The 13505-nt window shown below is 43.0% G+C and overlaps 1 protein-coding gene across 15 annotated transcripts in view; it reads right to left on the bottom strand.

Annotated features, from left to right (window-relative positions):
- The window catches only part of GRID1 (glutamate ionotropic receptor delta type subunit 1), a 1034570-nt gene that overhangs the window by 678522 nt on the left and 342543 nt on the right, over window positions 1-13505 (bottom strand). Inside the window, exon 1 of one of the 15 annotated variants that reach the window (XM_053305297.1) lies at window positions 4589-4712. The exons of the other annotated variants lie outside the window; for them this stretch is intronic. The gene's annotated coding sequence lies outside the window, so the exon portion shown is untranslated. Of the gene's footprint in view, window positions 1-4588; window positions 4713-13505 lie in introns of those variants that run through there. 15 annotated transcript variants of the gene reach the window in all.

The raw sequence follows: 13505 nt of genomic DNA, 5'->3' as shown, positions 1-13505 counted from the left end.
TGATGATAATCATATTCTGTGAAAGAATAATGTTAACTCACTTATGACTAGCACAGAGGTTAACATTCGTGTTATCTTAACCATGGTTATGTGTGCTTTGCAAGATGTAGCACTGAATGTGCATAGGTGCTAACCACAATTAATGCTAACCAGGATTGCTCTATGATGAAGGTATGCAAATCCACCTCAGCCGTGGTTACAAGGACAATTCTGGTCAGTAGCAACCATAATTAACACCCATGCATATTGAATGCTATATTTTGGCTAAAGCAAACTATGGAAGGGAGGAAAGAATTCACAAGATAAAAGTGAGGAGGGACTGCACAATTCTGTGGCATATGGCCAGTCTTTTAAATGTGACAAGGAAATTCAGCACATTATGTGCGCACCAAGCCTTACTTAGTAAAGGAAACATATATTTATTCATTTTTCTGGTGTTCTATTTTACAAACTGGGACTCAACCGAGCAAAAAAATGGGGGGGAGGGGAACCTGGCTACTGTGATTTCATACACTATGCTCCAGCAATCTGATCATATCTTCAAGAATGCTCAGACGTGAAAATGGGTTGCTTTGACATGTTCAATTAAGTTGAAAGTGGTTTACCATCAGAGGTGTTTTGGGGGGGGGGTGTTGAGGAGGAGAAACCTGTGCTTTCAGATGTGTCAGGATGAACTTAAATAAAATGAAGAAACAACACACACAAAAAGGACCATTGGAAACACTAGCTGACAACCACAGCAGCTACCTGGGGATGCAACAGAGCTGCATCTTGCATGGACAACCTACCAAACTCAGCCAGTATGTTCCAGAGCAGCAGAGCACATGGGAGCTGGGAGGTAGGGTAGAATGGTTATAACTGCTCTCCTTTGCCTCGGTCAATATCCTTTATGTTCCAGAAATATGTCCCAGATGGGGACATCACTACCCCCTCCCCCTGCATGTACACTTGCTGAGTTTTGGGCAGCCCCCCTGGGTGAGGCACAGCTCTGCATTCCTAGCTGGCTGCGCTGGATGTCAGTCACTGCTTTGAAAGCCAAATAATTTAAAAATTCAGATATCCACATTTTCGCTAGCACACTATTGCTGGAGACAAACCATTTAAGAGTCAAAGGCAACATGAAAAGCCATCACTGGTTGTGGTTTCTTTTGTCTTGCCATTGCCTCTGGCCAAACAGGTTTTGCAGTTTGAAGCACTACCCAAACACTTGTGAGACTTGTTACCAGAGGCAATAGCTGCATGAGTGTGCATACCAAAAATAAACTCTCAATACACCATTTTCAAAACTATACAAAGTCAAAATATGGTACTTTCCTGTCGTGGAAAGCACAGTTCAACACACGTTCTTGTCAAGTTTGACAATGGATAATCAGACAATTAGATGTATCCAAAACCAGCAGCTACAGTTGAGCTATAAAATTGCAGAGGGAGATTTGGTTAGGACTAAAAGATTATTTACATATAGGTAAAAGTCTTCTCCAAAGAATGAGAATATCTTTGGAACTTCAGGGGGGTGAAATCATGTTTGAGATCAGCTAAAACAACTCGAACAAAAAGCTATAGTGAAATAATACAGAACCATTCATCTCTATCTCAGAGATGTGGTCTCATCCATAATTATCAAGCACAATTTTACTTACCACCTAAAGTTCCTCCACACCAAACATAAAATGGAGATACAAAATAGGCAAGATGATAAACATAACACCTACTCTGTTTGTGTAGGAGCATGCAAGCTTGTCCATTGTACGGATCTCTCCATCAGAAAGAACTCAAATACTTGTTTACTTGACAACAGAAGGTATTCTTATGAAGGATATTGCCTTACCGGTCTTGTATCTCATATTCTTCAGGATAACATAACATGCCAATACTGGAGAAAGCTGCCTTGAACAGCTGGTTTATGTACAGGGAATGTTTTTTGCCTTTCCTGCTCAAAGCCAGACAGTGAGAGCAACATGAACAAAGACATGCCTAGATTCACAAACCAGATGACTTCAGCACCTGAACCTGTCTCCACCATGATATTATTAAACAAAGAACTGGATGGATACAGAAGTTTCCTAAAATTGATTTTTCAAAATTAGATTTGAAGGCAGGGGATGCACACCTCAAATTACTTCAAAAGTTAGCAGTGACTTGAAAGCTGCTCTAGAAAAAGGTAAGGATTCCCAATAGGAAAGGGCTCCTCAGAAGGTACAAGCAATATACAGTCAACAGGAGAGTAGCTGGGACTGGGAAAGGGCCAGTGAAGTCAAAGTTCTGTTATCTCTGAGACATCATAATGCTGAATCCATCTACTGACTAGATAAGAAATTGATAGAGAGAAAGAGAGGTAAGAAGTGGAAGCAGTAATTTAGACACCAGTGCAGCTCTGCCATTTTTAATCTATTTTTTGCCCAGGATCATGAAACTGTAAAGTTGGCCAAGCTCCTGTTAAAAAGGGGAAGTCGAACGGGCCCAGGAGGTGAGTTTCTATTCTTTATTTAAACATGCCACTTTTATTATCTCAAGGGCTCAGGTTGAGTTGTAATACTGTAGAGGCCACACTGCCCATGACAGCCCCTAATACTAAAAGCCAACAGGGGTTCCATCTGAGGGATGACAGGATGATGCCCCTCACTTTTCCATCTCCAAACAGTTATGGTAGTGCTGAAATCAAATTTATTTATTTATGTATTTATCAAATTTATACCCCGCCCAAACTTACGTCTCTGGGCGGCATTTTCACACATGGATCAGATTTGAAGTTTATACACAGAGCAGGGGGATGGAGGATGCCTTAGGCTCACTATAACCTGTCAGATGAACAAGAGGCCTATGTGCATAAATGTCTTGTCTCCTGTTGATGAATCAGGTGAGTCCATTAGCATGGCCAGGTGCATATCACACACCAAAAACTTTGCCAAGAAAGAGAACAAAATATGGCATAAATTTGCAAAAAAAAAAAAAAAGCATATCTAATTTATAGATAGATAGATAGATGCAAATGCATAAATGAATACTACAATCTAAATAGAATTACAATACAACTCACCACAGGGCCAGTTTGCATGGACATGGCCCCAGCACACAAAAAGGGTCAGGGACACACCGAGCATGCACCCACCCCAATGTCACTGAAGGATGTCCCAATGTGTTGTTGGGGCATCCTTCAATTGCATGTGAGGGTTGTTCATCCAAATGGCCTTTAAACGCATGCTCCAAAACCCTGAGAGAGGGTTGGGACATCCTTCAGTAAAATTAGGGTGCATGAGCTCCCAACATGTCCCCGCCCCTCTTTGTGTGTTGGGGCTGTGTTCATGTGAACTGGCCCAACAGTGGGTACGATTGTGAGCAAGTCAATGTACCTGCTTTGTCTCCTACCCTGGTACTAACTACTAAACAAGCATCTGCTAAACAAGCATCTGCTCTCCCTTCTTATGGTTCTTTCTCTTGAAACCCAATACTTGAAGCACCTGCAAAGATATTCCCAGGCCTCTTTCCCTGCAATTTGGGGTGAGGAAAGCATTCCCAAGGAACTGTCATGCCTGCAACTTGCATACAATTCATCGAAACATAGGAAGCTGCCATATACTGAGTTAGACCATAGGTCCATCTAGCTCAGTATTGTCTACTCTACACAGACTGGCAGTGGCTTCTCCAAGGCTGCAGACAGGAATGTCTCTCAGCCCTATCTTAGAGATGCCAGGGAGGGAATTTGGAACCTTCCGCTCTTCCCAGAGCAGCTCCATCCCCTAAGTAGAATATCTTACAGTGCTCACACATCCAGTCTCCCATTCATTTGCAACTAGGGTGGACCCTGCTTAGCTAAGGGGACAAGTCATGCTTGCTACCACAAGACCAGCTCTTCACCCCACATACTGAAAAAGTTATTAATAGTCCTCATCCCTCAACCCCTGTTACAGTCTATGGATGCAGCTTTGGCTCTAAAGGTTGCTTCATACCAAATGTGAGCCAATTCTCAACCAGAGACTAGACAGCCATTCACATAAAGGACTGTCTGGAGCCCTATTCACACATTATGTTCAACACTCATATGACAAGTGTGCCCTGTACATAGGTACAGATCTGTACACAGATACAGTTATTCACATTTTATGTTGAACACAAGTACAGCAGTGCACTTCCTGTCTGTACCATGCATTTGAAGGCCCTGTACCCAGGTTCACTTTAAATGAACATTGGTACAGCCATTCACACAATAACCTGTACAAGTGCTCAGACATCTGTGCTGAGGGTGTCAGAGGAGGGCGTGGGTCAAAAGAGAAAACATGGCCATTCTTGGGCCTACTTATGGAGGCTCTTTGATGTGTATGCTCTGGCTCACATTAAATGTTCTAAACAAGACAGAAGAAGGCACATTGTCCTGAGGGCTTATATACACTTCATTTGAAATCTCACATGCCAGGGCCATGAGTGGATTGCCTTCTTGTTAACATATACAACTAAGCCAGGCACGTAACAAAGATAGGGCAAGGGGAGACAGTTGTCTGGGGGCCCCACTGCCTGGAGGGGCCCCCCCAGAGGCACCTCACGTGACTCCCCATTGCCCCCTGCCCAGCCCCAAGGCTCCTCAGCCACTTGCCCTGTTCGCCGTCTCTCCAGCTTGTTCTCCTGGCCGGCAATCCAGGCAGCAGACAAGCTGCAAAGAGCTCCTTTTCTCCCGCCTCTCAGCTGATCGGTGGGTGGGCGGGGCTTCCACGGAGGCCTCGTGTAGGCCGCAGTGAAGCCTGAACTCGAGTAGGGCCCAAGCAAGCCAGGAAGGAGGAGGCAGCCAGAGTGATCTCTGCAGCAGAAGACCCCCTGCTGCCAGGTAGAGTGTGAACTCTTTTTTGTGGTTACCTCCCCTCCCCCCGATATATAGGGATCTGCTTGCCATAGGGCTTTGATATGGGGGGGGGGGACTGAGAAGTCTCTGAATATTTATTTTTAAACAGCTTGGAAAATTTGCTGGCTTAAAAAAAACTATCTAAAAAGTCCTATAAGTGGCTTGTTTCATGGCAGAAAATTACAAAAACTTCTGGAAGAAACAGTATTATATTTATTTTATTCATTCATTCATCCATTTATAAATGCACTTATGTTCAAGTTGTTTTGCAACCCAGAAGGTCTGAGTGAGAACTGTGAAGCATGTCTTGTGCTTTTATTTTATTTTATTTTTCTTGTGTGTGAACTGCTCTCCAATAACTTGCAGGGACTTCAGGGTAAATCTGGCCAACATGTGAATGCAGCACCTCCATTCCAGAGGAGATGTGTCTTAAAGGGCTTTAAAAGCCTCCTGTGAAGAACCTCCTGGAATCAAACTTGACTGAATTTGTTCAGAATTCTGAGAAAACAAACATAGGCTCACCCTGCATGGTTGAAAGTCTCCTTTGCTAATCTGCAGCGAGGGGGCCATTTTAATCATTCATCTTTCTAGTGTGTTCTAGGCATTAAAAGTAAAACAAATGTATAGTACTCAATGTATATCACTATATATTGTGACGTGTGCATGTGTGTATTCAGTGAAATGTATTTCCAGGCAGCATACTTATTTTGGAATATCAGACTTAAATCCTTGGGGGCCTAGGGTGTGCGGAGGCCCTGGACTTTGAGTGGGGGGGCCCCATTTTAAAATCTCGTCTCTGGGCCCACTCCAACCTTGCTACGCCCCTGAACTAAGCACAACACAAATCTGATTTTTCTGTTAGCCAGTTTGAATATTTAGATGCAAGGTGGGCAACACATTCCGTAAAATAAACAGCAGCCGATCAGCATTTCACACTAAATAACATGGAGGCAACATGTGCAGAAAGCAAGTGGTGGAGTGGCTCCCCTTGTGATCCAAACAGAACCCAAACTCTCTTATCCCCCTGCCACAAGGCACTGCCATGCCTTCATATTCCACTGCAGCCAGGCACTTTACCCCCACAAGGGGCTCTCCTGTGCCTTGTGTAGGATAATCCAAAACCTTGCTCTCCTCTGGGTGAGGGGAGGGGAGGAGCTGTGTTTATAAGGCCTGAGGTTGAGTGCCCTGCTGGATCATCCTTGCCAAAGCACATGAGAGCCCCAACTGCTTCACAATGTGCAGGCACAGCCACAGCTTGGCTGGCACAGCAGCAGCAGGGAAGAGGGTTCTGTTTGCCTGACCTGGACTGAACTGAACTGCATGGTTCTTATGAGGAGCCAGTCTTGTATCTGCTCTCCATATACACAGATGCAGTGGGGAAGCAGGATTGCATTCCATGTTGATCAAGACCACAGTGAACATGGATGAATTAACCCCTAGCTTCTTCATTGTGGAACTATTCCTCAGAAACATCCTGCACAGAGCATTGTCAGAGACAGGATACTAAAGAATATAGACCATCCTATCTAGAATAAACATTTTCTGATCATCGTAATGTCTCACTAAACCACTGTGTAAACAACAACATGTAGAATTTAGTCATACTCCAGAAATGCAATCCTTGAGGCATTCAACCAAAGCCGTATTATGTTATGGGTTTCTCTGTTTGTGTGTGTTTTTCAATAGAACCTTAATATACAATCAATGCTTTCAAGAAAAACACAATCTGCAATCCAGCTCTCATTTTATTCTGTAAATCCAAACTGGAATGATGTGCTGTGAATATCAGCTGTTCAATGAGGCTACATAACCATTTTGCAATCTCTCATTTACACTGACTTGATATATTCCAGACACATCAACTGGAAACTGCATCGGTTTTTGCCCACAGCCCAACAATTACCCGGGAGAATTTATAGTATCAGAAAACTTGCTGTGTAAGGGTCAGATCTGATGTGATGCGGGAGAGCTATGATTAGATTTCCTGACAATGAATCATAGAGTTGGAAGGGACTTCTGAGGTTTCCTCGTCCAACCCCCAGCTCAGTACAGAAATCTCACAGTTGGCCATTCAGTCTCTGATTGAAAACCATCCACAAAGGAGAGCCCACCATCGCATAAGACAGACTGTTCCACTGTCAAACAGCTCATTGCAGTGAGGGATTTCCTCCTAATGTCTAGCCTGAATCTGCTCCCTTGTAATTGCAATGCATTGGTTCTAGTTCTGTCCTCAGAAGCAAAAGAGAACAACTCCACACTGTCTTCTATGAGATGACTTTTCAAATATTTGAAGAAGGCAACCATCTTTTGTTGTTGTTTAAGGCAGCTGCAGCATGCAAGGGGGGGATTTAGATTGAGGTCACAGTGCTGGGAGCGGGTGGAACCAACCCTGCCTCTGCACCATTTCCCTGAAGAGAATAATCACCTGTTGCTACAATTAGCCACAAAAGGAGGAGAGGCAGGTAATATACTATCCTTTTATCTCACTTACAGGAAACAGCAGTTTTAGGGGATGATTTAAGTTGTGGATCTAGCATGGGAAGAAGTTTAAAAGCCTGTTCCCAGCACCATGGTGCCAGTTCATATCATTCTCCCTACTATGTTCTGCTTTTAACTAAAGAAAACAACACCAGGAGAGCCTTGCACTGATTTCCTACACCCCGCCTAATTTGGCCCATTGTTTATCACACATCTGAGGGCTGAGCAACATAGACAATTCCCAAACTGAGTTGTATTGAGGACCACTATCCTGGTTTGCTTATTCTCTGTAAGCCATCGCTGTTTCTTACTGGACAGTCACCTGTAGAAAAATGCTTTTAAGATTCCCAAATAAAAACAACTGCTACCGGTAGCAGCAGTTGTCCTAGATAGCTCATGAAGCTAGGTCCCAGTTCAAACTCTATGATCTTTCAATGCTTCCTCTCTTGAGACCCCATCCCTTTGGGGGATCTCATTCTCCTGAACTGATCCCAAGGAAGCATTTGAGGAGTTCCCCCAAGTGCTTTTCTGTCACTCAAAAAAACCTTTTTCTTTCTCCAAAATTTAAGTGAAAAGTTGCTCTTCAAGCCTTCCCTCTGTCTGCACCTCTGCCCAATCTACCGTTCAGGCAGTGCCACAGCTTGCTGACAACGCACATATTTTCCATGGAAATACTGCAGGCTGTGTTCCCAAGATCTCCAGCAGCAAGGCTGGGAAAGACTTCTGCCTGCGATCTTGAGAGCCGCTGCCAGCCAGCATAGACCAAACTTGAACCTGTGGCCCAAAAATCTGACACAGTATAAAACAAAATTTATAGATTAATATGCATAGCTTCACTGTGAATAAGGCAAGCTGCTTTTCAGTTTAAATGCGAAAATGGATTGGTACTGCAACATGTAGTGGAAATGAAGGACACCACTGTTATTTTTCCATTATCGTTTTCATTGTGATTTGGGGCATCACCTAATAATTGTAGATACATGATACAATGCAATAACTGAACAATGCCCATGTACCACTGCATCTGATTATCTACCTTCTTTTTAAAAAAATCAGAGCAGAGAATAAGAACATGTGTCTAAAAAAAAATCATAATTAAGACAGAGTTTTGTGCTCTCTGAATATTGTGGCAAATAAGCTTCTCCCATATAAACAGGTTAAGGATGCATCTCTCATATCTTTTTGTTACAATTACAAGATAAAGTAGTACATTATGGCAATAGTTCCTGATTAGTCAAACCCAATTTTCAAAACCTGGTGCTTGTTAAGAGGTCTTACCCTTCCCAGCAGGTACACATAATGGCCAAACTAAACAAGATGCTAAAAGTGTGACTACTGCTGAAAATAGCAACTCCATACCAAATCTCCCTCCATCAAGTTCCCAGTAACTGCAGAAGTGAAGAGACAGGCAGCCTGCCCCCCGCCTGCCCCGCCATCACCAGTGAACCACAAATTTCTGGGTAGTTGCATTTCCCCCTCTTTGCCATGGAAGACCATGGCAAGAACACCACTCTAGCTCCAGAGGCAGGCCAGAGAATGGGCAGTGGAAGCAAGCATGCTTCCCTGCACCCTGCCAGAAAGTGTTCTGCTCCACCAGCTATCATAGAACTGAAGAACTGAGGGGAAGGATACTCTAGTTCAGCATTCTTCATTGCAAGGCCCATGAGCCAATGGTGACTCCCAACAAAACAAACCTCAGCTCCCTGTTTGTTTATTAGATTGGTGTGGCCAAAGTCAAATACTCTGCACAGCCCATGCTGCCACCATGTGGAGGTGAACATTTACACTGTCACCTCAATACTACATTTTACCCAGCACCAATGGGGTTCTTTTAAAAGAAACAGCCCTCTCAAGCCTTAGCACCATCTTGGAAGGAGCACATGGAGCTCTGGGGAGTGTAGTTCTTTCCATCACTTTCCCCTTAGAAGTTCCACTTCCCAGCACTCTGTGCACACCTTCCCAGATGTCACTGGGGTTTGACAGGTCTCTGTTTCTTCTAAAGCTGACCCCCCAGCTCTGGAGAAATTACAGCACTGCATGGAGGTCAATGTAGTGGGCAACTGCTCTCACATTGATGGGTTGTTTTTTGTTTGTTTGTTTGTTTGTTGCCAAAGTGGCTGCAGAGGCGTATCTAGGGAAAATAGCGCCTAGGGCAAGCACTGAAATTGAGCCCCCTGTCCAAACATCCAACACCCATCTTGCAGATAACTTTACCATATCAGCTCAAAAATACAAGTCAAGCTAGTTAATCTTTTAATATTTCAAAAACTATTTAGTTGTGGATGTAGCCAGACCAAAAAGTGCTGGAAAACGACAAATTTCTGTATGCTGGGGCTCATGAAATACCCAAATACTATGTGGAGGTGTACTTGGAAAACTAATGTCTAATTCTCTACTATGCATTGTAGCATCACTATAACATAAGTTTTAAAAATAAATGGAGAATTTGGCTTTTCCCAGATACTCTGAAAATAATTAAAGGATATGCAGAGTAAACTGTGTCACTGCTAGGAATATATTCTAGTATTTCAGAAAGACAGTTAAAATGAGAGAAAGAGAGCAAGGAACTCCCAGTGGGCCTTAATACTGAGGATTTCACACTGATTCAAAGACAAACTCACCATTAATAGCCATATTATTAAGACATCACATTTAACTCACTTATCACAAGAAGCAAAGTAAGAGCAAATGAATACAATCCTAGCTCATAAGCTTCAGCTCAGTATTCACAAGCCCTGATTCTCTGTACATAGTGCCAAACTGAATATGTGTACAGTGACTTATATTATATTAATTTTTAAAAAATACCTATAGCCCCTTCGGGGGCTTCCTAAAGGCTGTGGGGTGGGTCTGAAAAGGTTCCCCCTCCCCTCGCTGACCTCTAGGGCTTTGCAGGGACCATTTGAGCATGTGCGGTGGCCATTTTTAAATATATCTATCTATCTATATGGCCGCTGAAAACAAAATGGCTGACATGCATGCTCAAATGGCCTCTGTGAGGCCTGGCATGGCCTAGGGCCTCACAGAGGCCATTTGAGCATGCACAGTGACCATTTTGTTTTCGGTGGCCATTGTTTAAAAAATAATAATTTTTAAAAATGGCGGCCCCTTCAAGTGGTGCCCGGGGCATGTGCCCTGCCTGCCCTACCCTAGATACGCCCCTGAGTGGCCGCTACTTGAAAAACAGTGAAGATCATTGCTCTAGTCCATGTCATCAAACAGAAAAACATGAACAACCATGTCCATCTCAGCAACAACATAAACAAGAGAAAATTGGATATAAATGCCTGTTTACCACCAGTCTTGACCAAATTCTCCCTCCTTTACCTTTGATCTTTCCTCTACTTCCTTTATGTGCTTTGTCTTTGAGTTTGTAAGCCTGAGAGCAGGACCTGTGTCTTCTTTCATTTATGAACACAGCATCCACCACTGGTGCTGTGTATTTGAATGTGACCCACTTTGGGAGACCCTTTTTATCTTAAAAGCAGGATGAAACTATAAGAAACACTTATATTGAACAACTGTGCACTTTACTTTGTGACTGACCAAGTTTGCAAATAAAATGGGCTTGCAATATAAATTTTCACTGCTCATAGTATTCCTTCATTCATATTGAATATGCCCTATTTTGAGCTGATGTTCCATTTACATGGTCTCAATGAGAAACCTTCCTTTCTTCACAACTGCTGCATGTTAGTTCCATTTTAGTATCCCCCTGACCGGGAAAGCCTTCCCAGTCTCTGAATCACCAAGTGCCACACTCTATTTTTTTTTTTTAATGGCATTTGGCACAAACTGCCCACCAGTACCAGACAGTACTTCAAACTCTGTTGAAGCTGCCACCAATCACAGAGGCACTGAGAAAAAGGAGCTTTAAAAAGAATCAACCCCCTCCAACACCACTTGCCATGACATGAATTCCAGGATGCCATTGATGAAAGAATGGGCTCTCATTAGTGAGATGAGCTCACAAACAAGAAATCTAAAAGTATAAAAATTGTCTGAGCCACAAGAGAGTTGCTCCCACAGTTCATATGTAAGGAAATGGAGCAATAAGACTATGTATTTTTAATATATATGTTAAGTATATTGCTATTTCATCTCTATCTCTGTTAGTAGTCATTTCTTTAGACTGAATCAGAGGTAGAGGGAAGACAGCAAGGCCCACTCCATCACATCAGCTGGGATCGATTGCCATTTGGCTCCTCCTTTCTCAGAGTTACCACTAGATGTGTTGATGGCCACCAATCTAGACAGGTTCAAAAGGGAATTAGACAAATTCATGGAGGATGGGGCTATCAACAACTACTAGACTTGGTAGATGTATATTTTTATCGAGATCAAAGGTGGCATGCCCCTAAAACCCCGGTGCTAAGGAGCACCAACAGGAGGGGGCAATTGTCCTCTTTCCCTCACATGTAGGCTTCCCAGTTGCAGCTGGTTGGCCACTGTGTGAGGCAGAATGTGGATTGGATGGACCTAATCCAGAAGGGCTTTGCTTATGTTCTTATGAACTGTTGCCACCAGTGGTCATTCCACCTGGTTACTATAACTTTCATGTAATCTTATGAATAACGGATACATTAATGTGGCAATGTGCTCATTTTTTTCTCCCCTCTCTTCTACATCATGTATATTATATCACAATCTTGGGAATATAGCCTATGTTTTGAAGCAAAAAAGCTGAGCCCAATTTGGTTCAAATCAGTTAGGCAGTTCACAATTTTGCCTAATAGTTAGGAGGTTCACTTGCTCCTCAAATTTTCACATATCAACCATCTTTGAGGTAGATGACATCATCACAAACTACGACATTGAGGTGTCCCTGTGTGTCCCTACAACAGTACCAAATTTGGTTTAAATTGGTCCAGGCATTGCAAAGTTGATAGAGGGACACACAGACACACACATGCACAGAGAGAGAGCATGCACTAGAGAGAGCTGGGTGATCTCTTACTTTCCTTAAGGAAAGTAGGTGAAAAATGGACACCTGCTGTGATTGGTGTTCTGCTGTGATGAGTATTTATGTGACACACATAAATTGGATTGTACACTAGATGTAGCAATAGCTAGTTTGTGGCAGGTTAAATATTCTACTCGACATCCCATTTTGTATGATAAAAATACTAAATTAAACTGAGATTAGTATTAATTTCTGCAGGAATCAGCTCTGACTATGGGTTAGCACCAGTCAGCTAAGTGCTGCCCATACTGAATAGCTAAGTGCTTGTCAGTTGTTGTTTTCCAGGTATGTTTTAGCTGGCCTCTTGAGATTGCCACAAAGTGCCTCCTGATGACAGATTTGTAATGCCCACATATCCAGTAAGAAGCAGATTCAAAGTCCCAGCTCTTTTCTCATATCAATGAACTGGATGGCTAGAATCTGACTGACCTATGAGTGCATTGAGCTCACTTTCTATTACCAAAGCCTCATATCTGTTTCTTAATACACAAATCTGCTTTGCTAATACCCTCTCCCTTGAATGGCTTTGTCACCAGTCCTGGTTCCCCACTCGCAGCTTCATTAGATTAGACTAAACATAGCAACTCAGTGGAGTTGAAACTCAACCTAACACAAGCCAGATTCAATGGGCCCTGCAGAACAGGCTGCACACACATTTATGAGTGAAATTCTGCACTAATGTCTTGCCAAATCCCCATAACATCCCAGTATTTGGCACAGGTTGCTCCATTTTCCAGGTTTAACTTCCTCTGGCATAATCTTTCGTGTTTTAATTAAACAGACTGCAATGTGCATCCCATGGAAATGTAATGGCAGGAGAAAAGGCGGTGGCTGCTTCTGCTGCTGCATACCTTAAAAAAAAATTGCACCATTGAGCTACCAGGAGGAGGCAAGCATGTTAAAAGACCAGGAGAAGACATGTTGTCTGTAACACAGAGATTAGCAACTAATAAAATAGGCAGCAATGAGCAACTAAGAACATGAAAAACACCTTGCTGAATCAGAACGAAGGTCTATCTAGTCCTGCATTGGGCAGCCATTGCCGGACTGGGAAATCTGGAAGCAGGCATGAAGACTGCTTGGTTTTTGTCCATAGCATCATACACAACTTCTGAATGAAGATTCCATTCAGCAATCTGCACTGATAAGCCTCCATGGAAGAATCTAATCCCTTTTGGATCCTGTTTCTACCAGAGTTATCTGAAAGACCATCTACTTCTGCATGAGCCTGCT

Source organism: Hemicordylus capensis, chromosome 3, assembly GCF_027244095.1.
Source record: "Hemicordylus capensis ecotype Gifberg chromosome 3, rHemCap1.1.pri, whole genome shotgun sequence".
In the NCBI taxonomy this organism is placed as follows: Eukaryota; Metazoa; Chordata; class Lepidosauria; order Squamata; family Cordylidae; genus Hemicordylus; species Hemicordylus capensis.
The sequence above is the reverse complement of the archived record's forward strand: the minus strand, read 5'-3'. Positions and strand labels throughout refer to the sequence as shown.